This window comes from Glycine max, chromosome 20 (genome assembly GCF_000004515.6).
Source record: "Glycine max cultivar Williams 82 chromosome 20, Glycine_max_v4.0, whole genome shotgun sequence".
NCBI classification, from domain to species: domain Eukaryota; kingdom Viridiplantae; phylum Streptophyta; class Magnoliopsida; order Fabales; family Fabaceae; genus Glycine; species Glycine max.
The window spans coordinates 19,226,069-19,235,780 of record NC_038256.2 but is presented as its reverse complement, the minus strand read 5'-3'; the positions used below and the strand labels follow the sequence as shown (position 1 = coordinate 19,235,780).

General features: G+C 33.9%; 1 long non-coding RNA gene across 2 annotated transcripts; it reads right to left on the bottom strand.

Moving 5' to 3' along the window:
* Window positions 1-1,172: 1,172 nt before the first annotated feature.
* Window positions 1,173-6,807, bottom strand: LOC102668611 (uncharacterized). Of its 2 annotated transcripts, XR_420158.4 has the most exons (3): window positions 4,901-6,538; window positions 4,727-4,820; window positions 1,173-1,635 (listed from the first exon to the last, which is right to left on the bottom strand). It is a non-coding gene; the product is annotated as an uncharacterized lncRNA (long non-coding RNA). The 2 variants fall into 2 exon arrangements; XR_420157.4 differs by lacking the exon at window positions 1,173-1,635 and having other exon boundaries at window positions 4,284-4,820; window positions 4,901-6,807.
* Between the last annotated feature and the right edge of the window lie 2,905 nt (window positions 6,808-9,712).

The following is a 9,712-nucleotide window of genomic DNA, read 5'->3' as shown; positions in this document are numbered from 1 at the left end:
CAAACAATTTGGGCCTAGTAGGATTAAATCATTAAGTCTTAATAAATTAGGAAAGTACAAACCTTATTAGTTCATGATCACATGGAGTTTTCATACATAATGCTCTAGCCAAACAATTTGGGCCTAGTAGGATTAAATCATTAAGTCCTAATAAATTAAACTAGGTTAGTACTAACCTTATCAGTTCATGATCACATAGGATTCTCATACATAGTGCTCTAGCCAAACAATTTGTGTCTAGTAGGATTAAATCATTAAGTCCTAATAAACTAGGACAGTACTAACCTAATCAGTTCATTATCAAATGGGATTCTCATAGTGCCCTAGCCAAACAATTTTATATATATAGTAGGATTTAATCATTAAGTCCTAATAAACTAAGACGGTATTAACCTTATTAGTTCATGATCACATGCGATTTTCATAGATAGTGCCCTACCCAAACAATTTGGGTTTGGGTCTAATAGGATTAAATTTCATAATCCTTAATAGTAAATATCATATTTAGTTATAATTTTACTTTGTATCATACATAACATGTGGTTCTTACTATTTTTTAAATTAACATTAAAGTTGCTTATTTTATGCTAAAATCAAGCGCAAACCACTTGGATTGGATGTAAAAATCATTTTAAAAACTTCAACGACAAAAAGCATCCAAATTCTTATAATGTTGGGAATTAAAAACCCATGCCAGCGTACTTAACAAATGAGCTCCGTTTCAGTTCAAAAAAATTGAAATGAATGGCCATGGTAAAAAAATGCTTAAATGACTAAATATTCATATCAATGGTTAATTGGTTAAAATAATTGTTCAATCCATAATGTAACTTTTTCATATGTAATTCTACATCGTAATCAGTGCTTTAATAATCATAATTTCTTATGTAATTAGAGACATTAATGCGTAGATGACCATCCATTTGCTTGTGGGCCATTCATGTATTTTATCTTATTGGTTCATATGTTTAAGGTTATTAGAGAAATTATGTAAGGAATATTTCGAAGGCAAAGGAAAAATATCTTAACAAGATGGAAACAGAGAAGCTCATTCCCAGAGTTCAACCAATACAAAAATCTGCTCGCAAGAATAAAGGACCCAAGATAAAGAAACTTATTGAAATTCCATCCAGGTTAATTAATGACAATTTTTTGATATTGTTTAAATTATATTTCATTGCAACAAGATTCATGATATTTACTGACTTATTTTTTAAAACAAGTCATAGCTTTGTGGAAAGCATTCCCTCACCGAAGGCAAAAGAGAAGTTTGTCAAATCTCCAAAACAAGATGAAGGAAAAGAAGAAAATCAGGTAATGTGTTTCAAAAACATATGCAATATAATTTATTTCAGACCCTAAAAATTATATCAGACTGATGAAAAACATGTATCTGATGTCCCAGGATGATTTGAGGAAGCAGGTTTTGCATTTGCAGTCACCGGTGGACATAATTATGAATGACTTGAACACGTTGACTACACGGTTTAGTATGCAGAGTCCACTGAGGAGCCAACATTTTGATCCAGATATTCACACCATGATATGCACTACACCAATGTAACTCCCAAAGCTTCCCCCGATGCTTATACTAAGAAGACGTCCAGGACTAGGAAAACCAAAACTCCAACAAAACTGAAAAAAAGACATCCATTAAGCCTGAAAAATGAAAAGAAAAAAATATTGTTTGAACAAACTATTGCGGGAAAAAGTTTAAATTTTTTTTATAACATGGAACCCTTCAATAACAAGTTTGATGGCATGACAACTACAGTTGACATACCAATGGTAAACCAAACTAAGATATAATATGAGATGTGACTCTTTTCCTAATAAACATGATATAATATGAGATGTGACTGTTTCATCATCTTTTGCAGTTTATTCCAATGTCATTCAACCCTCATCAAGGCATGATACTCAATGAAATTCAGGCCATGGTAGCTCCATACATGTTTGGGGCAAACAAAGATAACTCAATTGATGGGTAAACAAATTTTCTTATATGCAACACATTTCTTTGGTTCTAATAAAAATCCAGCCAATACAAAATTCTTTTATATACACTCACTAAACTTATTTTAACAGGGAGGAGCAAATTGTTAGAACCGCGTACTCAATATCTGCTAACAGACAAACTCGAAGGACGCTCAAGCCAAATGGATTACTTGATCAAGAGGTACTATCACTTGTTCACTTCCATCTTATTAGGATCCGTTTTAATAATGCCACTTTTAATTGGTTTTCCTTCTATTAAATTTTAGGTTAACTTAGTTGTGCGTAAGATGACAAGTTTTGAAAGATATATGTATGGACATGGTGCAACTTGGTATTTGCCAACCACAGTAATAATTCCTTTTTCAAATCTACTTTTTTTATGATCACATTGCTAAATATTAAATATAGACAATAAATATGCACATTCGGTCTAGGATGTAGAACAACTGTAGAAAACGTGCTTGGATTCTACCGCAAAACGTTCTTGGCAAAGGTTTATTTCAGTGTTAACAATCCAAAAGTTTTCATTTCATTCAATTTGTGTGTTAACAAATTATTTTTTTTATTTAGATTTTTTTGTCAATCAATGATATGGCATTGCATTGGTATCTGCTAGTAGTTAATGTGAATCAGAGATTGATAGAGCTGTACTCAAGACCTGATCCAACAAAAAATGATTTAAGAATTTTTTTTTTGTGAAGAAATTGGTAATTGTCCTTCAAATGATTGTTAGCGATTTCTGTTATTTGTTTTATGTGACTTGTGAATTTAGCAGGCAATTTTTCTGGAACAAATGTTTTGGGATTCATCCTAATAGATTTATCAATCTGAGTAAGCCAAAATTTAGTACTTACACTTTGGAGGTGCTGCATGATGTAGGCCAACAAGCATTTGGATCATAAGTTTTTGCAAAAAAAATAAAAATGAAAAATCTAAGCTTGAAAGTGGTTGAAAGTATTCATCTGATAAAAAAACTTTGCACTAGGAATGATTGTGGAATATGGGTGGCTAAGTGGATGCTTGATTGCAAGTGGTCCAGTGACTATCACATTCAGGTGATGAATATTTATAATCATATTTAAAAACAGTTTATAGATTATAATATGACATATGTTTTGTAAAATGGTAGGATGACAATAAAACAAGAATGGAGCTAGCATTGGATGTGGCCCTAGATTCTTTGCAACACAATGAAAGATGAAATCATAAGACAAGCTGCCATTAACTGGCAAAATGTGTTGGAGAGGAAAAAGCGTCTAGCAGCTTATTGATTCAAAATACCTTCGGGATTCAAGAAAAAAATATAGTTTTGGAAAGGAAATATAGTTAAGTAATTTTGTCAACTATGACTGTTTTGGTTGTTTGGTTGTTAATTTTGTTTCTATGTTATCTTCTTTCTTACCTGCTTGGTTAAGCATGGTATTGACAATTTGACACTAAACTTTGTCAATATATTTTATCATCCTATCTTATGTTGCTATATATGTTTATTTGGATTTGAGATTTTTTCGCAACCTCAGTGCTTATTATTTTTAAGTCAAATCTCCACGCATATGAAGGGAAATTAATACAACTTAGTATTCTTATGTAATCAAAATTTTATTCGATGAAATTTTATAACTGACTACAAATTACAAGTTAGTATTCTTATCTAATCATAATCTAATAAACATGCTGAAGGACTCAACAATATAATTGACTCAAAATATCCATAAGTAACTGGTTTCAGATAGAAAAAACCCAAACATATTCTATACCACCAATGTTATAAGACAAAAAAAGACCCAAAAGCTAATTTCTTAAGTTTCAGAAACAAAAAATAAAAACAGATTCCATCCTACAAATTTATTAGACCAGGCAAAGCTTAAATGCTAATTTCTAAAGTTTCAGAAAAAAAAAACAGATTCTATCCTACCAATTTTATTAGACTAAAACCTAAATGCTAATCATTTTATTAGACAAAAAAGACAGTGTGGTGGATAGGAAACCAAATACATGGGAGCAATGTTATCAAGGGAAATAAAGATTTAAATACGGAGTCAAGAATGGGGGTTGTAGTATTGTTACTATATAAGGACTTAGTTAAGATAGTTAGAGGGGTTTATTAGATATAAATAGGGGAAGAAGGATAGAAAATATTGAGATCTTATCATTTGTTGAGCATTAGCTATTTGTGAAAGGAAAATCTATTGTCAAGGGAAAATCCTAGGAGGAAAGTTTTCCCTCTTGTTTTATGTTCTTTTAATCAACAAATTCCATCTTTTCTTCACTTTTTTTTTTTTTAATTTCTAACTACGGTTCCTAACAAGAAACAAGTCAAAATTTAAGTAACACTTAAACATGCCAGAAGTAAAAACTTATACTTTCAGTAACAGCTCATGTTATTCATTAGACATACATTGATACAAATGAAACGCAGAAATCAGGCTTTTAAGATTGCACTACATACAACAAATAATCACTATGCAAATTAAGCATCTCATCATCTACCATGCTCAATCAGATTCACCAATATCTCAGTATGAAGCATGACCACCAACTCTCACTAAAACTTCAACTAATTGTACCAAATAAAACTACTTAATTCATATAAAATACTAAACCTATCCAATTACCAACTATCAAAGACAACCAAATAATGTAGATACATCAATGCAGAATGGGTAAACTATGGTAAAACATAATGACATCAACCAATATCAAACACAACAAATTCTAAACTACCCACTTCTTACAAGGCCTTTCCCATGTGTGGCAACCATGTAGGATTCTGCTCCCAAATTTTTGTCTGCTTTTAACCGGGACTATTCACTAGAGTATCACTGGCAAAACAAAAATTTCAACATTATTAACCAAATATATAATTGAATAGAAAAACAAAGTAGGGAAATGGAGATCGAACCTTCAATGTGTACACATTCATTAATAAGGTCTGGGATGTGGGTGATTTTAAACCGATATTGACAACAAATGACAAAATACACCATAGGATGGTGATGAAGGAGCACAGAATACCTCAATCGAATTTTCACAATACCGTTCACGACGGATGCCATAGGAATTTAGTAGGCCACCATTTTCACAAACTTGCATGCTTATCCAACCAAATGATTCTCAATCGTGACCTTTTGCTGCTGCTACAACAATTCCTTCTAACTTCGACTAAAACCCCCAATTCTAAACAAGATTCAGAATACTACCACCATTCCTTATAATTATTCAACACTGTCAAATTATAAAATGGGAAACCTAAACCAGACCACGATGGAAATTGACATATTTTAGGGTTCTAATTGATGGGGAACAAATATCATTTGGGACCCCAGATGGAAAATGATTCCTCTTTCAGGATGCCTGTGTGCAACACATTAACTTCAAATTTTCCCCAATCAGCTAAGCGGGTCCACTCAAGAAAGATGAACTGTCTCCTTCAACAACCAGCTAAGCCGCTTGGGGAAGATGAATCGTCTCCTTCGCTGTTCAAACAACCGAGATTTTGGCAATCGAGTTCCAGGGATTTCAAAACTGAGGAAAATTAAAATTTTACCAAAAAAATATAATAATTATAAAATAAAAAAGGCTCAAATACATTTTTCATATCTACTACCTAAAATTCACACATGTCCTTACTCTCATTCTAGTACGTGATGACGGTGTGACCGACAGAGTATCACGTCATCAAACCTAATCACTTACCCATCAATGCCACATCATTCTCCCTCCTTTCCTTCTCCCTAACAATCTTCTTCTCCCTCTTCTCTCCCGTGCCACCGTTGCTCTTCACGGTGGTCGTCACCGCCAACAGCATCCCCGCCACTGCCTCCCTCCCCTCCTCCTCCTCCTTCACAATCCAGCCCCCAATCCACCCCTGGCCCCACCGCCTCAACCCATTCATCTTCTTCATCCTTCCACCACTACCCAAGCCGATTCATCTTCTTAATCCTTGCACCGCCACCCCTCCTTTGCGCACAATCACGACCCTCTACCATACCAGGTCGGTGTGCACGTGACAGCCACCACCATCCTCATCACCGCGCGCGACAACCCTCACCAGAAGAGTCTCCTCATCCTCATCCTCTTCCATGACGAGCATCGCGCCAGTGGCTGCTCCTCCATGAAATTCTGCACCGTTTTCACCAAGCAGACCTAGCTCGATTCAAATTCTGCAAAATTTGTGTGGTTGTTTTTCGGTAACTGCCAATCGAAGACGAACAACCTTCTCAAGCGCGACTTTAGCACTGACTCGTTCCGAACCACCACCACCGCTGCTATTTCCGCCAGTGTCCTTCACCTTCTTGGAATCGATGTCAATTGCAATTGGTTGAACCTTCATCGGAGCCACGCGTCTATTTTTTTCAAAAATGAGAAAAACCCTAGTCAACACATTCGTCATTCTTAATTCCTACACTAGTCAATAATAACTCCCAGATTCAAGATGTTCTTAAGAGAGAGGAAAGGTTAAAAAAAAAAAAAAAAAAGGGGAAGTCACATTTTTTAATTGGATTTTTAAATTAAATTAAATAATAAATAATGATATGGTTTCAATTTAATTACATGTTAACTGATTAGGCTTGATAACATAATATTTTGTTTATTATGTCATGACTTAATAGAATGAGATAAATTGTAGATACTACATTGAAACATAACAAAATTTCAGGTATATAAATGACCAAAAGTGAATTTTAGGTAGCAACTTGAAAATAATCTATTTTTCTGGTATGATAAATATATTTAAGTCAATAAAAATTTTAATAATTCTTATAAGTTTTAAAAATTTGCAAGTAGGTCCTAAGGACAAAGTTGTCATTATTGAAAAAAATAATACCTCAAAACTACTATATGACAATAAAGTAAACTTGTCATCCAGTTCTTGTTCATTTGGCAACATGTACCAAAACATGTTATCCACAACATGTACCAAAGGAAAAATCATTGATTTTATATATGGTTAGTTAGCATAATATATTGGTTTCCCTAAACTTGTATATACTGCTGCTGTCATTTCTTACATTCCTTTTTCTATCACTTCCTTTTCCTACATTTTCTTTCTCCTAAAACAAAAACCAACAATTGGTATTCGGAGCCCTTTTCTTACAGGAATTGGAGAATGGAAAGTGAAGCAAATTTCTCCCATGTTGCTCTTCCAATCTTTAATGGTGAAGGTTATGATCTATGGGCAGTAAGAATGCAGCCTTATCTAGAAGAATTGGGTTTATGGGAAGCTGTGAAAGATGATTACATTGTTTATCCACTGCTTGAAAATCCCACTGTGGCCCAAATTAAAAATCAAAGGGAAAGAAAAACGAAGAAGGCATAGACGAGGTCATGTTTGTTTGTTGGTGTTTCACAAATGATTCTCACTAGAATCATGACTCTCAAGACACCCAAAGAAATTTAGGACTATTTGAAGGAAGAATATGAAGGGGGCAAAAGGATTCGAGGAATACAAGTACTAAACTTGATGAGGGAATTTGAACTACAAAAAATGAAAGAGTCTGAGACAATTAAAGGTTACTCAAATAGATTGCTTAACATCACTAACAAGGTTAGATTGTTGGGCACTACATTTGTAGATTCCATAATTATTGATAAAATTTTGGTTACAGTGCCTAAGAGAAATGAAGCATCAATAAACACTTTGGAGAATACAAAGGATCTTTCCATGATCTCTTTGGCAAATGTGATACTAGCCTTGTAGGTCCGGGAACAAAGAAGATTGATGAGAGAGGAATCAACAGTCAAAGGAGCTTTAGCAGTCAAGCCACAAAATGTGACCAAATACAAGAACTTTGATGGATCAGGATCAAGTTCAAAATCAACCAATGCAAAAGGAAATTGGAAGAAATCTTATCCGCCTTGCCAACACTATGGAAAGAAAGGCCATCCTCCATTTAGACGTTGGAAAAGACTTGATGCTAAGTTCAGTGAGTGTAATCAAATGGGGCGTGAAGCTATTATTTACAAAAGCAAGAATCAACCACATGCTGAAGTTGCAAGGTCTATTGATCAAGAGGAGGAGAAGGAGTACTTGTTTGCTGCTACATGTTTCTCTAGCATTGAATCAAGTCAAAATTGACTTATTGATTATGGTTGTACTAACCACATGACAAACAAAGATCTATTCAAGGAACTAAGCATATCGTGCACATTGAAGGTTTGAGTTGGAGATGGAAAATGCATCACTGTGAATGGAAAAGGAACTGTAGCAATCTCAACCAACAGAGGTACAAAGTTAATTTTTGATGTGTTATATGTTCTTGAAATTGATAAGAATTTGTTGAGTGTTGGACAACTAGTTGAGAAAGGTTATAAAGTGTTTTTCGAGAATAAAAGTTCCTTGATTAAAAATGGGGGTGAAAAAGATATTCTCAGAGATACATCATCATGCAATTCTATTTTGATTAAAGAATAGGAAACATGAAGATACCACGAGGGCCCACAAAGAAGGAGTAACATCTTAGCTTTGTTTAGAAGTGTATAGAAGCATTCAACTTGTAGATGTTTGATCAAAGCATCATTAGAAAACCCATCAAGCTTGACCACAATCAACATAGCCCCCACTTTCTTCACCTAAACCGAGTTTAATTGACATGGATCAACCTCCTTATGGCATCCCCAAAAGGTGTAAATGGTTAACCACTATTGTAGTCAATATCACATATTCCAAAATAATTTTCTCTGTATCCTTACTAAAAATGAAACCTACTCACTAGCCAAAACACCATAAAAAAAATACTATACCACAACTACCAAATGAAATAAATTATCATCTTTTATTTTGACTAAAAAGCATGAGGTATTTTGCAAGTAGCTAAATATAAGCTTCATGTCCATTGCTTGCAGAAAAGAATATCATAATAAATAATAATATATAGGTAAAATAAATCAGTCATAGTGTTGATCACTTAGCTGTTTTTTATTCAGTGTTAGTGGCAATCCATGCCAGGATACTTTGTTACATGCAACACCTTATAGTCATAATCTTGCTAGAAGGTTTCAAACACGTATGTGCATGCTATGTTACATATGAAAAATGGCCTTTTGTGTGTGAAGCCATGTTCAACTTTGTTTTGATAACATATGTCAATGCAGAGCATGTATTATGATAACGATGCATGATGATATGTTTAGACTCTTTGACCTTAATAATTCAAATGGCCACTACTTAATGCTCTATATGCATCTTGGAATTTCACATTAGCATTCAAGGGCGGGTTTAGACTTGAATTGATGAGCATTATACTAACATACTCAGTTATGCGATGAACTCTCCTTTGCACAACTTCATTTGTTACAAATTGTCTTAGGAGAAACAATTTAATTGCATAAAATTCACCAAGGCAATAAATTGCGATATCAAGAGCTTGGAGAAAATGTAACAACAAAGCAATGCTAATAAAATATATTCTAAGTTACGCGTGGCTGTAGAAAATGTAGTAGTAGAACAGTGCCCCTCAAAATTAAAATCATATCATATGTTTCCACGAATTAATTGTATCATATGATAGCTTTGTACTTTTAGCATTTAGATGATTTCCTTAGCATCTATAAGATGTTGTCAGTGTGTATCATATTATAGTGATCACATGATGCTAGTAATAGTGTGTACCTTGTCTTTGTATCTCTAGACTTTATCATCTAACAGTTGGGTCATACAAACTGAGTCCATGAAGATTTGCGAGTAGCAATGATAATAAAAGCTAGGAATGCT